Genomic DNA, 24,046 nt, shown 5'->3' with positions numbered 1-24,046 from the left:
ATATAATAATCCAATATACACATGGGCTCACCATCACACTCCCACAGCACCACACCCCCTGTCTCCCACTAGCAGTTACTCCTGCAGCACCCCCCCACCCGATAATCTCATAGTCTACACGCTGATGTCTCTGACCCAGGAGGTCTCTACCATTATAATCATAAAGAGCGAGTTCAGCAGGACAATCTGGTGGTGCCATCCTCTTTTTCAGGGACACAAGCCTCCTTTTGAGACTTCTTGCCCCTGGGAAAGAGGGAGTGTAGAGAGGTGACAGCCATCCTCCAGCAGCCATTCACGCTCATGGGTCAAACTCTTCCCTCCCACCCCCCCTCATAGCCAAGTGATGACTTGTTTGTATTCGTGTAAAAGGTCATATCCATTGACTGCCTCCAGGAAAGTGCTGCTGAACTTTGCGTTAAAATTGGACAGCGACCTATTGTCTGTGACTCCATAGAGGAGGAACCAGTCAAGTGAGGGGTGGTGAACGAAAAGGGAGGCACACGACACTGCTAGGGACAGTGATGAATTCAACTGGCGGGGATCATGGTGTTCTCTCCATAGTGCCGCTTGCTCCGCAGCAGCCCTCCATATATATATATATATATGCAAAAGTAGAAGCCTCCATTCCTAATACATTTCCTAGTTAAGCAGCACCCACACAGTAAAGGCAACATTTTATCTGCAGCTCAGATATAGGAACCAATTTATACAGCTGGATTTTCCGCTGGAACAATTCAAATTAAGCACCCTGCTCGAGGCTATGGCAGCCATGTGCGGCTGTGTCTCGGTGCAGCTTTCAATCCTCAGCTTTCTGGTGGACGCCTAAACCCTCCTCCAATCTACTGAAACGTCTCTCCAGAATGTTATGCAGTGCCTAATGCCTGAAACGAACCCAGATCCGGGAAACCAATTCTGAGGTCCCAAGGGGGAGGGAGCAGTATCTGATGGTGTTCCCTCTGTTAGGGGCTTCTCTTACATTTGGAAAAATCAATTCCAACCGGCCAGGCAGCCGAATAGTGGGCTCCCTCCAGAATAGGCTTGAATAAATTCACAGGAGACTGAGGCACATGCAGAATTCAGCACCAGCGCATCGTGGACACGTTGTGAATGTTGTATATCGAATGCAGCTTCCTCATTTACAGGCTGGCCGTGAATCGTGCATTGCAGTGCAACCATCCGCCGATTCATGCATGCTCAGAAACCAAGTTGCCACTGCAGGGTTGGTGCTTGGGGTTCAAGTGTTCCCAATTCTGCTTTCCGCTGATTGGCCCTGTTGCCATGGAAACAGACTCCAGAGGCCGTGAGAGCCGCTCACTGGCTTGGTATTTATGCATGTTTTGATTGTACCTGGCAGTGGTCAAGACGGGGTCGAGAGGTGCTCACGTCAGCATGGGGTTGTGCCCCGAGTGTCTCAGCGCTGGGCGGAGCACCATCAGAGCAGCCTGAGAGGAATGTGATTGGGTGGTGAAGGCTCGGGTCGGGTGAGGATTCGTGGGAGCCATTTCGTCAGCTAGAACTGCTGTGGTGTTAGATTGGACAGGCAGGAGAGGGGTCCGGTGTCGTACCCTGTGTCGGAGAGGTGGAGAGTGTTTACTGCCATTGAAGCTCATGGCTTTTGACACGCCAGAGCAGCAGGTTTTCTGCTTCAAGTGCTGCACAGATTGCCCAAACAAGGAATGACAAGGAGGCGCTGTCATGACAGTCGGCCATCTACAGTATATTGATCCCAGCACTCGTTTCCGAGAAAGAGGAGCTCCATCACTATGACGATAATGGAAAGAGCAATGAAGCCAGCCAGTAGGAGAGCACCATGGGTCCAGTAAGACATCCAAGAGAATGACCGTGCAGATGGACCCACCACCACCACTACGACCTGCACATGACCATGCCTCTCAGTGCATATCGGGTTCTCTCTAGAAGAGGGAACAGGGGAATATGATGGCTGATGTATAAATATTGCACGTTGCCTCCTTGTGTCAGCATCCTTTGCATATTCTGCTTGCAGTGTGTCTCCCATTTCATGATATCAATCCATAAATCCAATAAACAGATGACATTTAGCAATATTAGGTTCAGTAAATATTCTCCTGGTGGGCACGTTATCATCCCCCAGGCTGTACAACGGTTCTGCTCGGCCTCCTGGGAGCCAGCTCTTATAAAGCAATTAGTGTGAAGAAAGGATCTCTCATGCAGTGATTGGTGCAAGGGAAGGATCTCTCATGCAATGATTGGTGCAGAGGAATAATCTCTCATAGAGTGATTAGTGCAGGGGCAGAACCACTCAAGCAGTGATTGGTGCAGAGGAATAATCTCTCATACAGTGACTGGTGCATGGAAGTAACTCTAATATAATGGTTGCTATGGAGAAAGGCTCTCATATAGTGATTGGTAAGGAAGGAAGAACTCTGATACTGCGGTTGCTATGGAGGAAGGATCTCATACAGTTATTGCTGTGATTGGTGTGAAGGATGGATCCTTCGCTGCGATTGCTGTAATTGGTGTGGAGGGGGGATTTCTCATACTGTGTGCCTGCTGTTTAGGAGGGCTTATTTCTGCTTTGTTCTGCAACAGTTAACCCAGTATTGCACTCAGGAGTGATAGGGGATTACACCAGGGAAGTAGGGGTTTATCCTAATGGAACAACGTTTGCATTAATGTACCCATTTTAGAATGGAAGGCCAACACCAAAACCATTACAGGATGTCATATCGGAACTAATTTTGTCTAAACCTGAAGATAGATCAGTAATTTAGAGGTAGTTCTTTAATTGTAGGCGGTACACCAACAGAAGGATGCTTTGAGTCATGGAGGTTTTATACATGGGCAATGCTTGTAGGTTGGCCCTTTCACAGATAGAGAATGACATGTTTATGTTACCAAGAATACTGCTTGATTGGATTTATTTAATATTTTCCTCTTCAAAGTGCTGAAAGTCTGTTTTTAGTATTTTTTAAAGTATTTGTCTATTAGCCTATTCAAGCACATTATTTGATGTCACTCAAACCCTGTACTCCCCAAACAAAGTGGCTTTGAGGTAAGATGATATGCATCATGGTTTTGAAACTGAATGTTTTAATCATGGTGGAGATGCAGAGCTGATTCACAAGACTGATTTGCTGTACATTTCTTAACAACACAAAAACCTGTAGATGTATTTTTACCTTCAGTATTTTTTCTGCGTAGTTTTGTTTGTGAGTAAGGCAATCTCTTTTTCTCTTCTTAGTCATTGGTTCATAAAGCTCTGAACCTTGCTTTGCTAGAGTTGTGTGGTAAGGAGTCCCTGGATGCTCCGCTATTCAGCATTTCAGGATGGCTTCCTCTGGATGGCTGCGGACCCATCCATGGATGAGATTTAAGCGTAGGTCTTGTGAAGTTTTTTAATCAATTTTGTCCCTCTGCACACAAAGCCCTCACAGACATTGAGCTGAGAATCTTCTCCCATCATACTCGCTGTTTGTTTCAGACATCCAGTTCTTATGCTTTTTTCTCTCTTTTCCAATCTCTTAATGTTACCAACTCTTAAATCATCACCTTCCTGGTGCTGGCAGAAAGCAGCCTGTGAGGCTCTTTTCCAAATTGCATCTGTATGGCGGCTTGGAAGACGTGGGCCGCGGCAGCTCAGAAGTGGCACACGCGAGAGCTGTCTGTTTGAAGGATGCCGCTGCCAGGTCTCTGTTCTCTCTGAGCTTCTCAGCTGTAGCCTTGGCTGTTCTAATGGAAAGAAACCAGACAATGCTGGATTTCATACCAACAAAAGACTTTTCCTTGTATTGCAAGTTAAATACGATAGCGTTTACCAGGAACGCTTTGAGGACATACAGAACCTGTCAGCCAAGTACCGGGGAGGTTTACAGTTTTCAACATAAACGAATTCTGCTCTGGCCAGTAATGCCCATTTGCTATTTTCACTGCATTGTATCACAGCATCTCATGTAGGAGTAGAGATGGGATGTACATGTCTTTGAGGTGTGGCTTGATTAACACTGTTGCGTTTTCAGCTTGGCATTCTCCCTCCTGTTTGCGGCCCTGCTGTTGCCAAAACCTAGTTTATTTCTCAGCACTAAGCAGAAGTGGTAATTCCTCTCCTCGTAATGCTCAGCAGTTCGTTCTGTCTGCACACAAGGCTTGGTATTGTTCAAGACATTGTTTTATCAACACACCTTAATTGTAAACAGCAACATACTTTCATAGCAAATGTCGTTCAAATGGGATATTTGGATTATGAGCATTGACTTGATAGCCTTTTTTATTGATGTGAATTCTGTAGTCGACACCAAAGGCAAGTCTATTCAATAATTTTCTTTTGTATCTGAGTCATTGCTATCCTATGGATCATTACTAGTGCAGGGATAATAGCAGTGTTATTCATCCATTGAGACACACTTAAATGTGATAGCGGGCCTGTGTTGCTTTTATCTTTGCATGTGATGCACACTTGACCGTGATTAGTGCAGATGTATCAAATGTCACACCCACACCAGTTAGAGCGGGCATTGAGTCCAAGGTCCAACAGTAGCATCCTATATACAGCCACAGACAGCTTGGTATGCTTCAAGCTATGTCTTATCAGTCATTTGACCAAACATAGCTTTTGCATGAGTGTCCCTGGGCAGCCTGATTGGCCAATATCCACAATTTACAATTTACAATTTGGCATTTCGCAGACACTTTTAAACCAAAGCGACTTACAATTACTGCATCAGAAAGGTTTAGCTGACTTCCTCATAGCCAAAAGATCACAGTAGGAATGCAAATTAATTATTTACAGTACCATGATCCTGTATATCCTGCAACAACAAAACAGAAATCTGCAAACAAAACCTGCAACATGAGACAGAGTTAGTACAGAAGGTTTTTTTTTTTAATAGAAACCTAACAGAAAGGTTACACAATAGGGGACAGGTGGATTCTGAAAAGATGGGTTTTCAGGCTCCTGCAGAAGACGAGTGATTCCGCAGTTCTGATTGGGTGAGGAAGGTCATTCTACAACCGCAGAACAAGGGCAGAAAAAAGATGTGGCCGAGTGGAATGGCTGCCAGGTTCCCGAAGTGAGGGGACCGCCAGCTGCCCAGAGGAGGTTGAGTGGAGGGATCTAGTTGGAGTGTATGGAGTGACCAGAGACTGAAGGTAGGACGGGGCAGAGCCTCTTGTGGCCTGGTAAGCCAGTATCAGTGTCTTAAACTGGATGCGGGCTGCTACCGGAAGCCAGTGAAGTGCAGTGAGTAGTGGAGTGAATGTTTTGGGAGGTTGAACACCAGGCGTGCAGCAGCATTCTGAACCAGCTGAAGTGGCCTGATAGTGCAGGCCGGTAAGCCAGCCAGTAAGCTGTTGCAGTAGTCAAGACGGGAGATGACTAGTGCTTGAACTAGGAGCTGGGTTGCTTGTTGGGTAAGGAAAGGGTGGATCCTCTTGATGTTGTAGAGGGAGAATCTGTAGGAACTGGATGACCGCCGCATTGTGGCTTGAGCAGGTTAACTGGTCATCCAGGGTCACGTCCAGGTTTTTGGCTGACCGGGAGGGGGCCACCACAGAACCCTCAATGGAGCGTTGATCGTTGGGGAGTTCTTTGATGGAAAAAAGAGAAGCTCGGTCTTCTCCAGATTGAGCTTAAGATGGTTAGCGGACATCCAGGAGGCGGTGTCGGCTAGGCAGGCTGCAATGCATGGCTGGACCTGAGAGTCGGACGGGGAGAAAGAGTTGTTCTTAACTGTGTGTCATCTGTGTAGCAGTGGTAGGAAAGAACGTGGGCAGAGATTACCCGTCCAAGTGATTTAGTGTAAAGGGAGAAGAGGTGAAGAGGTGTGGGCCAAGTACGGAGCCTTGTGGGACCCTGGTCCGGAAAGGGCGGGGGCAGGAGACTGACCAAGTGAAGCGGTTCTTTGACAGTGAGGAGGGCAGTCTCAGTGGTCAGCTTTGAATTCCAACTGGTTCGGATCCAGGAGGTTACTCTGGAGTAGATAGGGAGAAAGTTAGTTTATAGACTGCGCGTTCTAGGGTTTTCGAGAGAAATGGTAGAAGAGATAGAAGGTAGAAGGTAGCTTCTGACATCAGCTGGATTTAAAGTGGGTTTCTTTAGCAGTGGCATGACACGTGCCCTCTTCAGAGCAGAGGGAACTACACCAGTAGACAGGGAGCTGTTGATTAAGGAAGAAATAAAGGGAGGAATGTCCTCAGAGATGGACTGAAAGAGAGAAGAAGGCATAGGATCAATAGAACAGGTAGTGGGACGGTGGGATTTTATTAGATGTAGAACATCAGAGTCAGTTAGGGCGGAGAAGGAGGAGAAATTAGTGGGAGTGACAGTGGGTGCGGGATCTGAAATGGGAGGAGACAAGGGGAAAGAGTCGCAGATGTCTTTTACCTTCTTCTCGAAGAAGGAGACAAAGTCATCAGCAGAAAGGGATGAGGGAGAAGGGGGGGGGCAATGTAGAGAAAAGTTTGCGAGGGTTAGAGGAGGCAGAGTGGATCCTGGAGTGAAAGAGGGCAGACTTAGCGGAGGATAGGGTGGTTGAGAAAGAAATGAGAAGAGAGTGGAAATGGGATAGGTCATCTGGAGATTTTGGTTTCCGCCATTTCCTTTCAGGCACACGAAGTTTGGCTCTGTCTGCACGAATGCAGTCTGTCAGCCAGGGACTGGGAGGGGACAGGCAAGCTGGTTTGGTAACAGGGGGACAGAGGATGTCCAGGGAGGAGGATAGCGCAGAGAGGACAGTAGAGGATTTCTCCTCAACAGAGAGAAATGAGAAGAATTCAGCAGAAGGGAGAGAAGAGCACACAGCAGAAGAGAAGACACTTGGGGAGAGGGTGTGAAGGTTGCGTCGAGCTGACACTAACGGGGAGGGAGCAGAGGATTTAGGGGAGGATATGAGTGGAAGGGAGAAGGATAGGAAGTAGTGATCAGGTCTGGAGAGGTGTGACTGTGAGATCAGGAGCAGGGCAGCCTCTTGTGAAGATAAGGTCCAGCTGGTTGCCAGCCTTGTGTGTTGGTGGGGACTCCACCAGGGTGAAGTTAAAGGACTGGAGGAGGGGGAGGAGACCAGCAGACTGAATGGAGTTCAGTGGAAGATTGAAGTCCCCAAGCAACAGGATGGGAGTGCTGTCCTCAGGGAAGGAGCTGAGGAGGGTGTCCAGCTTATCTAGAAATGACTGCAGAGGGCCTGGTGGACGATAGAGCACAGTCATGTGCAGTTACGACAGTTAGACAGGTTACGACTGCAAGGTTGCCACCTGCGAAGATTGGGAGAGATACAGACAGGAATTGGTAGATGGCACACGATTAGTGTATGTGTAGGGGAGGGAAAAGACAATGCAGAACAAACTCAACTCAGGAGATAAACAAAATGGACAAATGAACCAGAACAGCAACACAACAACTAGGGCACGAAGACTGTGAAAGAAACCAACCACAGGGTAGCTAGCGAGCAGACTACAGTAGTGCTCTTTGTTGACCTTCCTCGGTAGACTCCCTTGTCTTATTCTGACCGAGTCTTCGTACAACGAGACAAGGAAGACGAGACCACTCCAGCTGCCGCTTAGTGGAAACACAACTAAAGAGCCTAGTGGCTCACACACTCGTGGCTTAAGGGCTGGCTACAGTCGCACCCCCTCAGGAACCAGAACAAATCGGAAATCGGCTGTGGCAAAAAACTACAAACTAACAAACAAACGCAAATTAGCAGCTCAACAGCTGACATGACAGTAACTAAGACTACCAAGTAACATAAACTAGCAACGCTACCAAACAAGACACAGTTATAAATTGACACTGAGCCCTAACCAAACAACAGAGTTAACAGAGTAAACAGAACGCACGGTAACTCTAAGCAAATTAACAAGCAAAGTCTTACCTAGATCCTGCTCTGAAGAAGAAACACAACCTTCAATGATGCACACACTGACTGACTATCTGTTGTGTTGTGTGTTTTCCCAGCCTTTTCCAACATACCCTCTGTTAGCTGTCCATTTAGCTGAAAGTTGCATGTTGGGTACTTTCCTACCGTATGTGTATGTGTTGCTCAACTGGACGCAGAAGTTTTAACAAACACATCCTGTAGCCAACAAGGATTCTCCATTCATCCTGTTCTGTGTGGGATCTGTATTTGTATCGCAGTGCATCAGTGTGTGCATGTGTTCCCCTGGGTGGCTAAAACAATGACTTTGTCATCATTAGCTTTGCACACTGTGCCAGAGTTTCCCTTTAGCTGGTAATATTGTCAGCTACTTTGGACTACAAGACCTGACTGAAGTAATGTGTTATTAGCATGGAGTCCTGGCACAGGGCCCACTCTCTGTGGCAGTCCAGCAGGACGAGGTGATACAGCATGCTGCAATAATACGCTGAATCGCTGAGTGGAGTCTTAAACCAGCTGAACTGAAAAGAAGTGTCTGAAGGTGTTAGAGCTGAAAAAGTGAACATGTTGTAATTATCGGTGAGCTTTGCATCAGCATCGCTCTGTTTTTAATAGCAGTGCCCACACTAAGCTGCAAGGTGTTTTCAGGGTGACAGAGTGTCAGGTGAAGACAGGCCTCTGGAGCCTGCCGAAAAAGCTGGAGCTGAATCGTAGAGGTGACACAGATCCAGCGGGGGTCAGAGAGCAAAGTGTGAGAAATCAGGAAGAGAGAGGAGAGAGGACTGGCCTGAAAGAGGCTGTCACAGCAGTGCCACTATCCTCCGGCCCCTCCATCCATAGTTGGGTGTACTTCCTCATGCAGATGTAGCAACTTGTGTTAACAGTGGTACTGTATTGCCACCACAGACGACCAGACGAAGGACACGGCTTGGCCTAAACATTGACCAGACATCATGGACACCAGGCACTGAGCCAGCACTGCCCTCTCAAAGCCGTGTGGTGCAACTTCGCTGAAGGCTTCGTTTTTTTGGTTTCAGAACCTCCCAGAATACTACCTGGGTCACATGGGGATGAACTGCAGACACACACACAAACACAAACGTTTTATCGATTAATCAGGCTGTGGAGGAGGTGCGGCAGATTTCTGATACGGCGACTATTATCCACTGCTCCGTCCAGCTGTTTCACAGGAACACCTGTGAAAGAGACAGTCATGACATCGCCGAGCTGAAATCCCGTCACACTCGCCAGATGGGGTGTGTGCGCGAGTGTTCAGTTCTATTTCCTAATTATTGAGGAGATTGGAACACTTAATGTGCGCCCATTAGAATCATAATGATCGACTTTATGAAAATTGTCCTGCTTGATGGATTCCTGCCTCTGCCAAAGTCAAAGTACAGTCTGAAGGAACACTTCAGCAATGGCGGTGTTGAGTAATGCCATTAAGGCCACCAGCCGTAATGCCATTTCCCAGGAGGGGATTTCATACGTGTTGCAGGTGTTGAGCCTGGCTGGCCGCAGGGCATCAGTAAGAAAAAGCCAACAGATAATGCAGATAATGCAGTGGAAGGGGTAAGCCACCACTCACCCCTGTGAATTCCACCCATTGATGGATAGTGCTTATGTCGTTGTTTTGGGATTATTCCTTAAAAACAAGATGTTAGAGTCCTTGCCATTCCCGGCTGCCATTGGATGTTTCCGTAACTCCTCCACATGGGAAAAGGCAAGGATCATACATGAGACATTGTTTAGCATCATCCATGCATGTTCTTAGACTTGTTGCAGCGGACTGAAGGAGTAGAAGATTGAAATGAAGAAAGGACATACTCTGATCTCTGATAGTAAAGAGAAGGTATACAGATACATGTGACTGTGTGATGAGTCCCCATCAGCACCATTTCAGTTCATCAGCATAAAAAAACAACAGAAGTTTCAACATAAAATCCCATCAAAAATGTGAACAGGTCCATGCTCCCCACACCTGGAGGAAAAAAATTAAATTGAAAGAATCTTTTGATTGTTAAATGTTCTACAGTAATAGTCACATTGAGAGCCAGTTTACCCAAACTGAGTATAAAATGAGAGAACACTTCATTATACAAGGCAGTTATTGTACGTGTCTGTGTGGTGCGTTAGCTATAGAGCCATGTAACTCAGAAGCAACACGCAAAGATATCTACAGTGTGGCATAACATCATGAGAGTATCTTAAGGCATTAAGGCATATTCATTCACATATTACAGATCTTTCAATGCACTGCTGACACACATAAGTATAGCTTCACATTGCATCAGCTTTCCTCTTTGTTTGCTTCTCTGCCAGTCAGACATGGAACAACACATTAATGTTTCCACATATTAACAAGCTTGTTGTGCACTTCTGGGTGGAAATAACCAAAAAGAAAATTCCTGAATGTACTTTTAAAAAGATTCCTGTTGCAAAAATGACTATACTATTTAACAAATTATAATAATACATGTATATTGGAAAAAATGTTTACCCAATAAAGCTAGCTCAGTGTAGACCACTCTGCGATGTTCACAGGGTGGTTTTGTAAGTGTAGAGGTGCCAGTTCGATATTCATTTTACTATGCCCTCCATGTTAAACTCCTGTAATGCATTAAAGGTTACTTACCCACAATTCCCTGTTTTAGCAGCTATTTACCCCAAAATCCCACCCCTGTCATAGGTTGGATTACTGGACTCATATTATCCTTTAGTATGAAGCAAAGTCTTCATTTTCTTTGTTATAATTATGGATAATTAGATCATTTATGCACATGTCAATTACAGACCATTACAGCAAAGGCAAATGCTCTTCAAATCATTATCTGTTTATGATAACTTATAACCAGTGGTGTTAATTTATACATTAGGGGATGTAAGGGTGAGGGTCTTAAATGCTACCCTTCCATTATAGAAATAAAAATGATTTTGAAGCACCATTATTTGTCACGAGAACCTGAGTACTCTTTATGGGTCAATAGTGAGAAAATCACTCACCACTCCAGCAAATTCTCAGTTACCAGGTGAAGCAGGCTGGGTCTGTTTTTTCTTCCCTTACAGAACAAGGATGATGTTGTCATAGAAACAATGCTATCTGAACAGTTTTGTCAAGGCATTCTCTTTCAGTGCCTTTTTATTTGATAAATGAGATACTAATACAGTGAAATCTATTTTCAGCATGCCCACAGTGTGCAATATTCAGCACAGCACCTGTCAAAAGCTTTCTCAATATGTGGTAGGATTTAGCCAGCGGTCTGGCTGGAGGACTTTGAATATCCCATGGAGCTTTGCATGCAAGATTGCTTGGAGTCCTCCTTCACAGCATTTTGAGTTTCCTTCAGATTGTCCATTAGGAAAAGCAATTGAAGGCCAAAAGAGAAATGAATTCAGCAACAACAGTGAGAGTGATGTATTGGCATATATCTTTTATTTGCTCAAGTCTTTAATTCTAAGGGTATCCAGCATAAGCCTTCTCTTTTCCATCAGTGGAGTGGAACTGACACACTCTGTTGTGTGTGTTCATTATGTCAAAAGCAGCGTTGGAGTTGCTTTCTCTTAATTACGACCATGTACAGAGGTCCCAGAGCACATTTCCTTTAACCTGCTGTCTGAACAGCCACGTTTCCAAGTAAACCCCTTGAAAGATTTCCCCTTCTCCCTCGTCTTGGCTGTGTGGCTCTATGAAGATGTATTAGTTTAATTACAATGTGCATTGGAAGCAGACTGCAATATTATGTTACTCATTAAAGTACCACTACATTGGCTTTTGTTATCGGACACAGCCATATCCTGTGTGTAACCTGTCAAGTGTTGCTCTATATTTGTCACCATTGTCCTTGTGAAAGCTGTAAGACTAATTTCCTCCTTGGCCAGACTAAGAGTATTGTATTCTTTTCTATTTTAAGAATTTTTTTTCAAATGTGGAGTATATTGCATAAGCACGGCAAAAACAAAGCTTTTTGTTGAAGTAAACTGGCTTTTAAGGTTTTGTGGTTTGGCTCTTTGGATCTCTGGTTTTGAGCTCTCAGGCCTACCTCAGGATAGAAGGTGCACTTTGCAGCACAGATTACTTCAGTTAGTCTGGGTCTCAGCAGTGGGAATGGCTTCTTTTAGCCTGAGAGTCTGTGTCTGCGTGATCCCGTGGTGTTGTGGATGCAGGACGCGGTAAATGGGGCTAGTTAACATGTTTATTTTCACCATTCAGTGTGCATCTCATCTGCCGAGGCCAAAGCTCTGGTCAGATAGCCACCACCGTGCTGTCGGCGATCCGGTCGAATCTGGGTTTGGGCGTTGTCTGTGTAATTCCCAGCACTGGGAGATTAATAGCAGGAAATGAAAGCTGGGTATCAAAGAGTGCTAACCCAGCGTGAACAGAGGATGTGCTCATTGAAGCATGCCCACCCCTGTCTAATAGTTACAGTGTCAATGCGCACTCGTCAGTCGCCTGAGAGAAAATAATAGAATCTCCCCAAGTGCACAGTTCCAGAAGTAACACAGGCCCTACTCCGTTTACTCTAGCAGTTAATCAACCTGACTTTTTATCCCTGCATACATATAGAGCACCCTTTTGTGTTTCATTCAGCACATCTAATGAGTTGGAGATGCATTCTCTGCATTTTTTTTGCAGTTTTACCCAGTCCTACAGGGATTGGTACATTGATAGCGATACAGGCAGAGATAATGTGCATATGTCTTCTAAGGGCTGCTCACTTCCTTTCACTTGAGCTTTTTTAGATGTTTTTTCCCACAATTCCATGCTTGTAGATTTTGTGCACAGTGGAGTCACAGCAATCAAGCCGTTCCACCTGGAAGGAGGGAATGATGGACTCCTCCAGCCTCAGGAATTCACACCTTCCTCCGTGACCTCAGCTACATCGTGCTGCTCTCTCCTAGCACCTTAAATGCACCCCTGCTCAGCAGCGACCATTTGTAACACCAGTCCGTGGCTGTCAGTCAGAGGTCTTGAACAGAAAGCCTTTATTGTTTACCTCATTATTCTCCTGGAAAGGCACTGAGCTGGGGGCGGGGGGAGGGGAGCGCGGAGGGACCCACCATCTGAAATCGCCTTACAGCCGGCTCCTTATCGCCTCTCTGCCCGCGAGCCCGCTGCGCTCTCGCCTTTCTTCTCCCGGAGAACAGGACGTCGCCTGGCTTGGTTCCTCTCCAGCTGCATTTACATTACAAAACAGCCGCTGAGCCCAAATCAGGCCCGTACGTGCCACCAAACGCATGCCGGGTTGCTCAAGCCTGGCTCGGAGCATTTGAAAGAGAGCATGACAACCTGTTAATGTGTGTGGGTGCCCACCCCCCTCCTCTGTCAATCCACGTGAAACATATTTCATAGGCAAGGTCTTTTTTGTTGGAGCTGTTGTTATTTTTCAAGGTGGCTTAAGGTTGCCTAATAGGGACTGCAGCACTATACATGTGTTCCTGGTGACAGAAGCCCTCAAGCTGAAAGCCATACATCCCCCCTGAAAAAGATGTGACATGGCAATCATCTCTCCTGGCTCCTGGCGGCGAAAGTCGATCACTGTGTGGCGCGGAGGAGAGAGCGGGGGGTAAGGCTGCTGCTGCTTGCAAGGGGACGCAGGAGTGCAGTGATGCAGCCTGCACTACCAGATACGAAGGCATCCTGGAGAGCGAAAACAATCTCCCATTGACTGATACCCTGTGCTGCGTGAAAAATGCTGCAACGGTCCATGCACTTTTCAGCATCATCAGCAGAATGTGATCACTCAGGGTCATGGGAGGGGGGGCGCTACAGTAGAGGCAGAAACTCTGCGCTCTGCTTTTTGCTCCTGTTGTTGCTTTAATGTTGACCCATCTGTCTGAGAAGTCACCCTGCACCAGAGACCGGACAAGGGAGCCCTCTGCAGACATGCAGGGAGGTTAACAGGGTTTATTTTTAACTCAGAGGCTAGAAGGTCTTGCTCCCTTCCCACTTGAATGACTCCTAATTGGGTAGTAAAGGTAACTACACAGTGCTAAAATGGAACTAAAGGTAGACCATTAGTACAGATCAAGGAATACATGCATGGAATCTTAAATCAATGTGTATCACTTTTCATTCAACATTTTGCTAAGCACACATACCATACTCTGGAAAAATTATACCGTATTTTGATAACAATCTACTTATTACCTGTTTCAAAAACTATTTCAGTTCAGGCTAAGTATCATCTCCAAGGTAATAGTGAATGACCTGTTCCGGATAGCGACCCACCACATACTGATCACAAAGCCAGATCACTCAATATTACCACATCAAAAGAAACTGAGAGAGATGCATATCTGTCTTTTTGTCTGCTGAGAGAGTTCTGAGAGTGAGGCGATTTTGTCTCCACTCAGAGACACGGCAAGCCTTGCCGGCTAAGCCTGCATCCGGCCTGCCTCGTTCAGATGACCTTGCGTGTTTCCGGTTACATCCATGCATGGAACTGAGATAAGCAAGCATGGAATGCAGTGAGGGATTTCGCTTGTTACTCAGTTGTGCTCCATATGTAATGAAAAACAAATACTCTGTCCTTACTGTTTGGACCTGCTCTTTCAGAGGCCTTGGCCTTTTTTTGCATGCGTTATCTCAGTTTAGATCATGGTTGTCACCAGGCCTCATTCATGGTTGGTAAGAATGTAGAATAGCACTCTGTCCTTTCAACTATTCAGTCTCCATGGAGGCGCTTTGTTATACCCCAGATGCCCCCACATGTCCCTCACCCAAAGGAGAATTGGTCTAAGAACCCCCTGAGGGGTTGAAAAGAGGTCCCCCTATTTAGGGGGGCATTCAGACCCCATGTTTAAAGCTGTCTCGATCCAATAAGACCAGAGACAGGCTGGTTGAAGGGTTTTATTGACCACTAGCGCAGCCAATCAGAGAGCAAGCTTCCAGACGACCATGTAAGCAGTGCCCTCTCTTTGGGTTATTTCAACAGGCTGCAGTTCTCAGCCTCTGTGTGTTCTCATCTGATAGGGGAAGGTGTATCATAGGGATCTGTACTGAACAGGAGGTTTCTAATTCTGCTGACAAACCCTAACCTTCCCTTTCCACGTATAAATAATGGCCTGCTTTCTTATTCCAGATGCTATCACGCTCCTCTCATACCACCGCAAAGTTTGGCTTATCTGTGTAAAACAGCCTCCCGCTTTTCTCAGCGCTCATACGCCACCAGTAGTTTTTGAAACCACTTAACAATGGATCTAATTTATAATGCAGTAAAACATTAAAACTGGGTCAGGGAGGAAAAAAATACATAAATTCCCTTTTTTCCCTTCCCACTCTAAGGATGACAGGCAGTCATGCCCTTTAGACTGTACACGTGGAGCTGGATGACACTTAATTTCTCTCTTGCTTTCTGCTCCTAATTGTGCCTTAGGTTAGGGACTGGGAACAGAGAGCTGCCAGTCGCCTATCCAGCTTTCCCTCAGTCTGTAGATCTCGCATCATGCCATTACCCCTATTCCCACCCCCCAATGTACACTCTCATTGTCTGGTGTGAAGAACATGCTCAACTGCTATGGATATCCCATGGCATGTCACAGAAAGGTGCCGTACAGCCTCACCCAGGGGATGATGGAAAGTGCCATGTAACATTGCAGTCTGACCTACTTACAGTTACGTACTTTTAAAAGGGTGCACGATTGAGATGCCACTTCAGTGTCGCATGAGTACCCCTTTGTAAGATCCGAGCAAGTGCCTATTCAAAGATCAAAGTTCAAAGTTTTTTATTTGTCACATGCCAAGGTACAATGTATGGTGCAGTGAAATGATTCACATGTTCATCTAAGGTTCCTTTACTAAATGGGAGCGGCTGGAGCATTTGATCTTGATCAATGTGCTCACCATGATCTCCTCACTGTGTATGTCTTTGTTTTGTCTTTGGCGTGCCCATGCGGCGTCCTGCACCCTCGTTCTCAGCAGAAGCAGTCATGGCTCCTGTGGGTCTGAGAAGCACTGGATCTGAATGCTGTGAAAGTCACTGTTACGCCACACTTGCCTGTTATATGCTCAGATTGAATGAAATCGATAGAGTTACTGTGGGTGTTGGGAACACATCCGTGGCAATGTGGGCAAGTGGCTCTGAGTGCTTTTCATGCATGCCAGAGGTTCAGTATCATTTGAAAGAGCTGTGCTGGACGGACAGATTGCATCACTGTACGAGCCTTTAAAGGTTCAAAAGCCACAATATAGAAGCACAGTATATAAACAAGGACTGCATTAACATGCACAGTATTCCAGACAACTGTTTTTACCTTGGTTATCATCCGATTTCATTACAATGTTTGCATGTACTGCTAATATTCCAGTAAACTGAGTATACAGGAATATTAGCATTGTATTCCAGAATATGGTAAGCCCTGTGTGTGTTTGTGTGTGTGTGTGTGTCTGTGTCTGTGTCTGTGTGTCTGTGTGGGGTGGGTGTGCATGCGCACACGTGTGTGTGTGTGTGTGTGTGTGTACTATATGATGGTCAGTGTTCCTGACATGCCAGACCCCGCCCCCATTCTGACCCCATCCCCCCAGAATCTCTGGTATTGTCCAGACAAGACGCTGGTAATTGGGGTGGAAGTAAGTTTGTTTGAGCCTGGCACCAATTAGAAATGGCAAGCCTTTTTAGATTAAGCCAGAGATCTCAAATGTTTAGGGGATTAGTGAATGAAAAAGTAGAGGTGTTACTCATGGGTAGGCTGAGTTTTTTTGCTATTCAATAATCACCAATTCACTATTTCAGAATTAAAGGGGAAGACCCTAGCTGCAGCCATGATCATAAGTCTACCTCTGATTTACTGAGTAGTACCTCTGAGTAGAGGTTCTGATTCTCTTTATCATTCCCAGTCGTATGATTTGCTCGTGACGATAGATTGTATGTCATACTTTTTTTTGCTCTCACTTTTCGCTCCAGTCATGGATCTAATGAGTCTTTCTGTTTGTTTGGGGTCTCTTTCTGTGTGCGGAGTTCAAAGCAAGGCTTGACATTTCATATCTTTGTCATTGTCATCATTGTTTCTATTCTACCCGAGCGTCCGGCCATTCCCTACACAAATGGGGACGTAAGTGGTGTGTGATTAATACCCAGAGCATCTCAATGAGGTCAGTGCAGGCGGCACAGTGCGGCACTGATTGCATGAGTAATGGCTTTAAACAGCCACTGAAAGCTTAACGTCTCCTGTCACAGTCTCCTCTCTGTGTCCAGATTTATTTGGAGGTAAGGACGGATTTGCGCGGAGAGGTAGATGGAGCTGCATTGCATGTGGTGAGAGTCTGTTTCGTAAACACCCCCTCCCCCCACCTTCCCAGCCACCCTTGTTTTGCCTCCACCCCTGCGCCCTCCGGCACCCCAGCTGCACCTCAGGTGTGCCCGCCCCTGTCCCCAACCAGTTTGGCGGTGAGTGACAGGTCTCCCTCAGGAGCGGGAGCTGCAGCCCTTAGCAGTAGCAGCTGCCTGGGAAGCAGCCAGCCCCCTCGCACAGGCGGCAGGACAAAGACCACATACTCCCAGGGAAAGCAAAGGGGGCAGGGCCAGCGCCCGCTCCCTCTGTGCGCAGCAGCACAGCCGAGAACAGAGAGAGAGAGAGAGAGAGAGAGAGAGAGAGAGAGAAGGGGAGAGAGAGGGGAGCAGAAAGGCAGTGTGATTCTCAGCTCGGAGCAGTCCGCGTACACGCAGAGGGAGAGAGAGGGGAAGCCACGTCCCACTTCAGAGAGGAGAGGAAGTAGGGCAGCCTCTCTCCGTCATCAGGAGGGGGGGACGAAGGGAACAGAGGCTAGCCGAGCACCGAGGAGCACGCAGCCCACAGCAACAGCGGCGGCAGCGGCAACAGCAGCAGAGCGGCCGACATCAGGCGCAAAATGGAGCTGTGAGCAGGCTCCGCGTAGCCCTCCTCCATCTCACCCTCGCCCCTCGCCTCACGCTCCTGCACTGCTCCCACTTACTTGCTCCGCAGCCCCTCCATTGTTCTGTGGAATTCTGAAAATGCTCGGTGAGTGCTACATTGCTGACCTGTCAGCAGAGCGTGTGTGTGTGTGTGTGTGTGTGTGTGTGTGAGAGAGAGAGACAGAGAGAAAGGGTAGCGATGGATTCTGCTGCTGGGCTATCAGCTGTCCTGCGGGGTGAAGCTTTGTGTGCCTGTGCTGCCCTTTCTTCTCTCCACAAAGCTGTGGATGTTACGCTCTAGGAGTGTGCTTTTGTGGGATTGCTTTTTGTTCATTTTTGAAAAAGGAAAAGACAGTTCCCTTTTTGCAGTTGTACCAGATATGTATTTATGTTCTTTTTTCAGTGGGAGGCAATTCTGTTGTTTAGCCATACTGCATGTGAACAAAAGGGAAGTCAGTCCTGTGGGGAAAAAAATATAACTGAAATCATCTGACTCTTTATTTCTCTGAGGTCCTCTGCGAAATTGTGACTAACGTTTCTGTGTACCAGACGTTGTGTATGAGGTAGACCAATTAATGTGTTCAAAAAGCCCTGCTGTCCTTCATTTCCAGAGCAGACATGCTGCTTTCTGTAATTGCGTTTGAAGTGACAGTGCCCCCCATTCAGAGCTCGGGTGCATTCAGAGACCAGAATCCTTAGGAAAAGGTCTGTTCCACAGAGTTTTGTGTTCTCACGCAGAAATACTGGTATTTTTTTCACTCTGAGCGCATCTTTGCCGTAACCCATGAGGGCGACCAGATAGAACTGCGAAGCCGCAGCGGGTTGCCTGCGATCGCAGCATTCTTGTACGCGCATCTTGCGTTTGTTTGCGCTGGAGAGGCACAGAGCCGTTCTCATGACTCAGGTTATATTTAGTTGTTTGTTTGTGTTGCTGAAGGCTGCGCTTATAAATTCACATAAGCTCCTCATCCATCTGATGCTGTGTGAGAATAAATCTACAACAGCGCTGCTCGCAGGCAGCTCAGCTCTGCCCGAGTCTTTACTGCTGCCAGTAACCAGCCCTGCTCGGCTCCTTTCAGACACCTGGCTACGTGTGTTTTTGTAAGCCTGCTTCGTGTGCTGTTTGGGGGCTGATGCACAGTGGTCCGCCCTCCACCCAGTAGAATATTCAGACCAGCTTGACAGCCCGACGTTGCAGATGTTTGGGTGCTGGCGGCATCGGAGGAGGACTTAATCCCAAACCCAGGCGGTGACAGCACAGGGGGGAGGGGCGTGTTTCAGGAAATAAAATGCGCATTCGCACAGGAGGCGAAGGGGCACTTCGAATCCACCATTGAAGGTCCACTGTGAATTTGACAGGGCACATACTGGAGTACAGAGGATGGACAGTAAGCAAAGGAGAAATGAAAGAGTGGTGTATAGGCTTGGGAGAGAGTGTGTACGGCTGTGTGCGTGTGCATGTGCATGTGCATGTCTGTATCTGTTGTAAGTATTTGCATGCTGTTGATTGGAAACAAGTGACTTTGAAATAAATGATAAATGAAATGAACAGGAAGATTAATAGATCACAGAGATTATTGGTGGATGATGTTATCTACAACAGTCACCTCTGAGCCAGGACAGTCACCCATTGGCTTTCATGTGTCACTGTCTGTAGAGGTCCTGGAGGTGAGGGTCCCTAATTACTGCCCTCTGTCACATTGGACCACAGTGCCCTACGGCGTAAGGTCCTGCATCGTCACAGAGATGTTCTCTCTGCATGCTAACAATGGAGAAAAACAGCAGATATAGAGACATATAGATGCTTTGACACTGGCAATGGCATCTTTGGCCTCTTTTTTAATGAGGAGCAGTGCAGGACTGCTTCCTCTTTGCATGTCCTTGGCCTCTCAGACAGACTCTGGGTAACAGCAGAAGTGTTATGCAGAGGTGTGCTGAGCGTGACTGGTGTCTGAGCTCATCAAATGCAGATGGATGATGAACATCCTGTTACCATTGTTCTTAGGAAAGAGTATGAGCTGTTGTTGTTGTTGTTGTTGTGTTGTTGTAACATTGCTAAAACATTATTATGGCCTCCCAGCACAAAGTGTCGGCCGCAGTTCTCTGCTGTGGATTTTCCTCAGAGCTGCCGATTGGTTTTGTCGTCCGTGTTTGTCCAGGCTTCTTTCAGCTAAATGGAGAGACACAGTCAGGTTTCACTGTCTATCACTAACAGGACACTGTAATAAGCCATTTTCACAACCAGAAATAGAGGCAATCGCACATAGCTAAGTCCACAGTGCAGTTCCCCTGCCAGATGGATCTAAGGGCTTTATACTCTCCACCTCTAAGAGCAGGTAGCCTCAGGACAGAGTCACATTATCACACAATTAGAGCGCACCACATGACATGCAGCAGAACAAAAAATGACATCATATTTTTGGACACACGAGCATGGCAAAGTAGCCAGGCCCAGAAAAAGCACGGCTAGATCACACTTCCATGGTAAAAGATACTAGACATAAAAATAAAGTGTGAGTACAACATGTTTATTGATATGAGCCGCTGCAGGCCGACCTGATGCCTAAAGGGGACAGAATGAGCTAACTGAGCTACAGCCATGTCCATGATTCCTTGTCATGGACAGGAACATACGTGGTCTTTCACTCTGCTGGCCCACTCTGTGACTGCCTTCCATTGCCTTAGGGGCTTTGAGTGACACAAAGGACCTGATGACTGACAGGCGGCTTTTTTTATGATTCAAAGGTTGTCAAATGTTTGTGATGATTTTATTTTTTGGTCTTGGTCTTGAAATTGCATTTTGTTTGTCCATAGCTGTGTCTGTAAGCGGGTGTGCATGCTTTGGCAATTCACATGTGTTTGTGCCATACCAGTAGCAGTGCCTGGATGGCATTGGCTTGAGCTGAATTGAATTGAAGTGAGGGGGAGAGAGAAGGGGAAAGACAGAAGAACAAGGTGGAGGGAGAAAAGAAGGTGAGTGAGAGAGAGAGAGAGAGAGAGAGAGAGAGAGAGAGAGAGAGAAGTACATAGGGAGGTCAGACAATAAAGCAGCTTTGAATGGAGGAAGAACAGCAGAGAGGGAGATGAGAGAGAGGGAGAGGGGGAGGTAAGAGAGGTAACACAGGGAGATTGGACAATGAAGAACCTTTGAATGGATGGAGAACAGCAGAAAGGGAGGTGAGAGAGAGAGAAAGGGAGGTGAGGGAGAGAGAGAGAGGTTTAGGTTAGGAACTGCTCCCCAGTTTTTGGGTTGGATTAATCTGCCATAATTCATTTCTTTGACTCACATCTGTTCAGCTGAAGCCGATCAAGGGCTCCTCATGGCTTGGACACACAGATGAAGCCAAATTTAAAAAGCGGTGCTTGGCCGCAGTGGGGCCTGACCTGACTTGGGATCTGTAACTTTAACTGGTTTGGCTGGCAGCCCAGAAACAGTGAGGGACATACTGTAGGGCAGGCAGCGCAGGACGCTGAGGAGGGTGGACAGAACAGGACAGTCATGTGGCCTAAAATCAGACCAGAATGAAGGACAACCCAAAAATACACCTGCCACGGGTATGATAGATGGTGATATCGGTACACTGCAAACAGTGCTCCAAGTGATTGACAGCCCTTATGGTCAGATCTCTCTCCCGGGGGGTTACATTTCTGCATTTTTACATCACTGCCATTTCTGAGGTAAATAAATTCCACCCAATCCCAAAACCCCTGTCATGTGACTGAAAATGTTTGTTGTAAATATGAAATATGGCAAACCCACCTGACAGTGAAAAGAACAGAGTTTTACCTTGTGATTTACCATTATGATCATGACTATCCAATACGCTGAATTAGCTCTCTACCAGGGATTTCAAAGGAGGGGTCTCACCTCACACAAAATGCTGGCTCTCATTATACAGGGATGTAGCTTGGAACAGTATCCACAACAAAGGGCTGCATAGTGGCTAGTAGCTCCATAGCCGAATGATTGAGAGTAGATGTTTGTGAGCTTTTCAGGACATTTTTGAGGAAATACTATTAAAACACTGGATGAAACACCTGCAGAGCAAGGCCAATCACCACCTACCAACAAAATAATGAGTGAGATTAATGGTGATAGTAAATTGTTATACCAATATGGTAAATGGTATTAATAAATGGTAATAAAATATATGCTGAAACATATTGCATATTTTAGAAAAGACAAATTTTTGACACTTCCGTTTGTTATACATTTCATGTATGTTAGAATATATTGTATATAGTGTAAAGTGTATTCTATTAATAATTTCATACAATAGGCAGCAGTTTAGGAGGCAAAACAGCACAGTCTGCTTAAAAGAATTCACATCCATAATGTACATATTTTTATTCTGAGTTTCATAATTTACTATAAGATGACATGTATTCTTTCTTGGATGCCTCAGAGGTGTGAAAGTGTTACCCATGCACATAGGGTAGAATTGGATGGTAGAGCAGCTGACAGCTGGCAAAGATATATTATTGTGCTAATTTGTATTTGTTAGCATTTTGTCATCCACTGGTTTATCTTAATGCAGACTGTAGTCCGTAGGCTGTAGTTTTTCATAAATTGCAATTCCAGTCTGTGTAAAGCTAGATTTGGCTATAACTATAAGCTCCCCGCAGAACATGGAAGTTGCTCTAGGATAAGGATGCTGAATAATCATAGAAACAAAACTGAACATGGTGGCTGATAGCTTGGCTAATAGCTTTTTGATTTAGAAAATCAATGAATAACATTTTTAGTGACTTCTCACACTCAAAATTATCCAGCCTAGACATCTGCCTCTTAAATGATGTAACACAAAAAAGAGAGGGATGGGATCAGCTTGCATAGGCTTTTTTGTCAACTGTTCACAGGGGGCCTCTTTGACATTTCTGTCTCTCCTCTAGCACTGGTCTCTGAGGCCCTCTAAACATGGATGGTAGATGCCTAAATAGCTGCTAACTGGCCTCTCTCAAGTACTGTGAAGAGGAAAAAAAAGATGTGAGATATCATAAGGCAGATTATCTTTGGTCACAACCTGAAAGCACGTATATGCAAAATTTTACAATTTTGTTGGGAGCATTTGCAGTTTTTTCATTGGATAGTCACATTTGCAAAGATGCCACTTTCCTTACTTAGTGTGAGGCCAAAGCTGAGACTTATGTTTCCTAAAGAAAGAGGACAAACACAAACATTGACATGGCTAGTACAACCCAGCAACCCCCAGCACAGTATTGAATCCTCCCAGCATTCTCTTCTTCCATTAAGCAGAGTGTGACCAGCTGGGAGGTCTTAAAGAGCCAGAGCGGTGTACTTTATACACTGATTTGTCTTCTTTTTGCACCACAGAGCAATGAAAAAGGTCACAAAGTGAGCAGCTCTAGTCCTGATGGAGTCAAAAGCATTCAAAATCCAAAGTCACGCTAGTGCCGTGCTAGCACCGACAAACACCCTTTTTTACACAGCAGATTATAATGTGGTTTTGCCTGTGTATTACTCACTTAAGCCGCTTTTCAGATAAGGCCTTGCATGGTTAATGGACTGGCTGAGACAAGATTGTAGCAATTACATAACATGCAGAGAATTTACTGAGTGGACTGTTAGCAATATTTGGAAATTGCAAATATGTGAAATGGAAGAATGTAAATATTTCTCTCTCTCTTCCCCTCCCTCGCCCCTCCTCCCTCTTCTCCCCTCCCCTCGCCTCTCCATCTCTCTCTAACACAACGCTGTCCCGTCAGTGAACATGACGTTTGTGAGGCTGATTTCTCAGGTGCCAAATAGCAGACCGTGAAATCACCTGTCAGAATTCTGAGTTGCCAGTTGGGTGACATGCAGACATTGCACTTAAGTTAACATTGATTGTGTCCCCGTTTTCAGTCTGGGAGATCGTTTGATTTCTAATTAGTACCTTTCATCATTGTGCAAATCACAGCCCCTGCCTCCAAATGCTAAATGAAAGCTGTTCATGCTTGTCGATTCAGGCAGAAAGAAATGTGGTCTCCTATCCTTCATCTTGAGTTTGTCTTTCTCCTTTAGAGAGCACATAGTTTTGAAACGCTCAGTTACTCCTCCCCGAGTGCTGAGGCTATGCTGTTAGCTTCAATTCCAGTTTTTATATCTCATTGTGATGACATCTATTTGCTTGCCTCGGACGCATGAAAGAACTTGTCTGGAATGTCTTTGTAGCTATGCTCGTGCCTTGAGGGTGTCAGTTTTGGAGGAGTCGGCCATTAGCAGGAAAACCCTTCAGAGTGGCACTCTGAAAACTTCTGAAGGTGTTTTTCTCGGAATAGCAGCCCCCTTCCCTCTCTGAACACCCCCTCCTGACATGTTTT

At 46.0% G+C, this 24,046-nt stretch overlaps 1 protein-coding gene across 6 annotated transcripts in view; it reads left to right on the top strand.

Annotated features, from left to right (window-relative positions):
• dab2ipb (DAB2 interacting protein b) overlaps positions 1–24,046 on the top strand; it is a 219,230-nt gene that overhangs the window by 128,979 nt on the left and 66,205 nt on the right. Inside the window, exon 1 of one of the 6 annotated variants that reach the window (XM_036528504.1) lies at positions 17,462–17,828. The exons of the other annotated variants lie outside the window; for them this stretch is intronic. The gene's annotated coding sequence lies outside the window, so the exon portion shown is untranslated. Of the gene's footprint in view, positions 1–17,461; positions 17,829–24,046 lie in introns of those variants that run through there. 6 annotated transcript variants of the gene reach the window in all.

The sequence above is a fragment of the Megalops cyprinoides genome, chromosome 5, assembly GCF_013368585.1.
Source record: "Megalops cyprinoides isolate fMegCyp1 chromosome 5, fMegCyp1.pri, whole genome shotgun sequence".
NCBI classification, from domain to species: domain Eukaryota; kingdom Metazoa; phylum Chordata; class Actinopteri; order Elopiformes; family Megalopidae; genus Megalops; species Megalops cyprinoides.
Note: the sequence above shows the minus strand (reverse complement) of the source record. Positions and strands in the feature narration are given on the sequence as shown.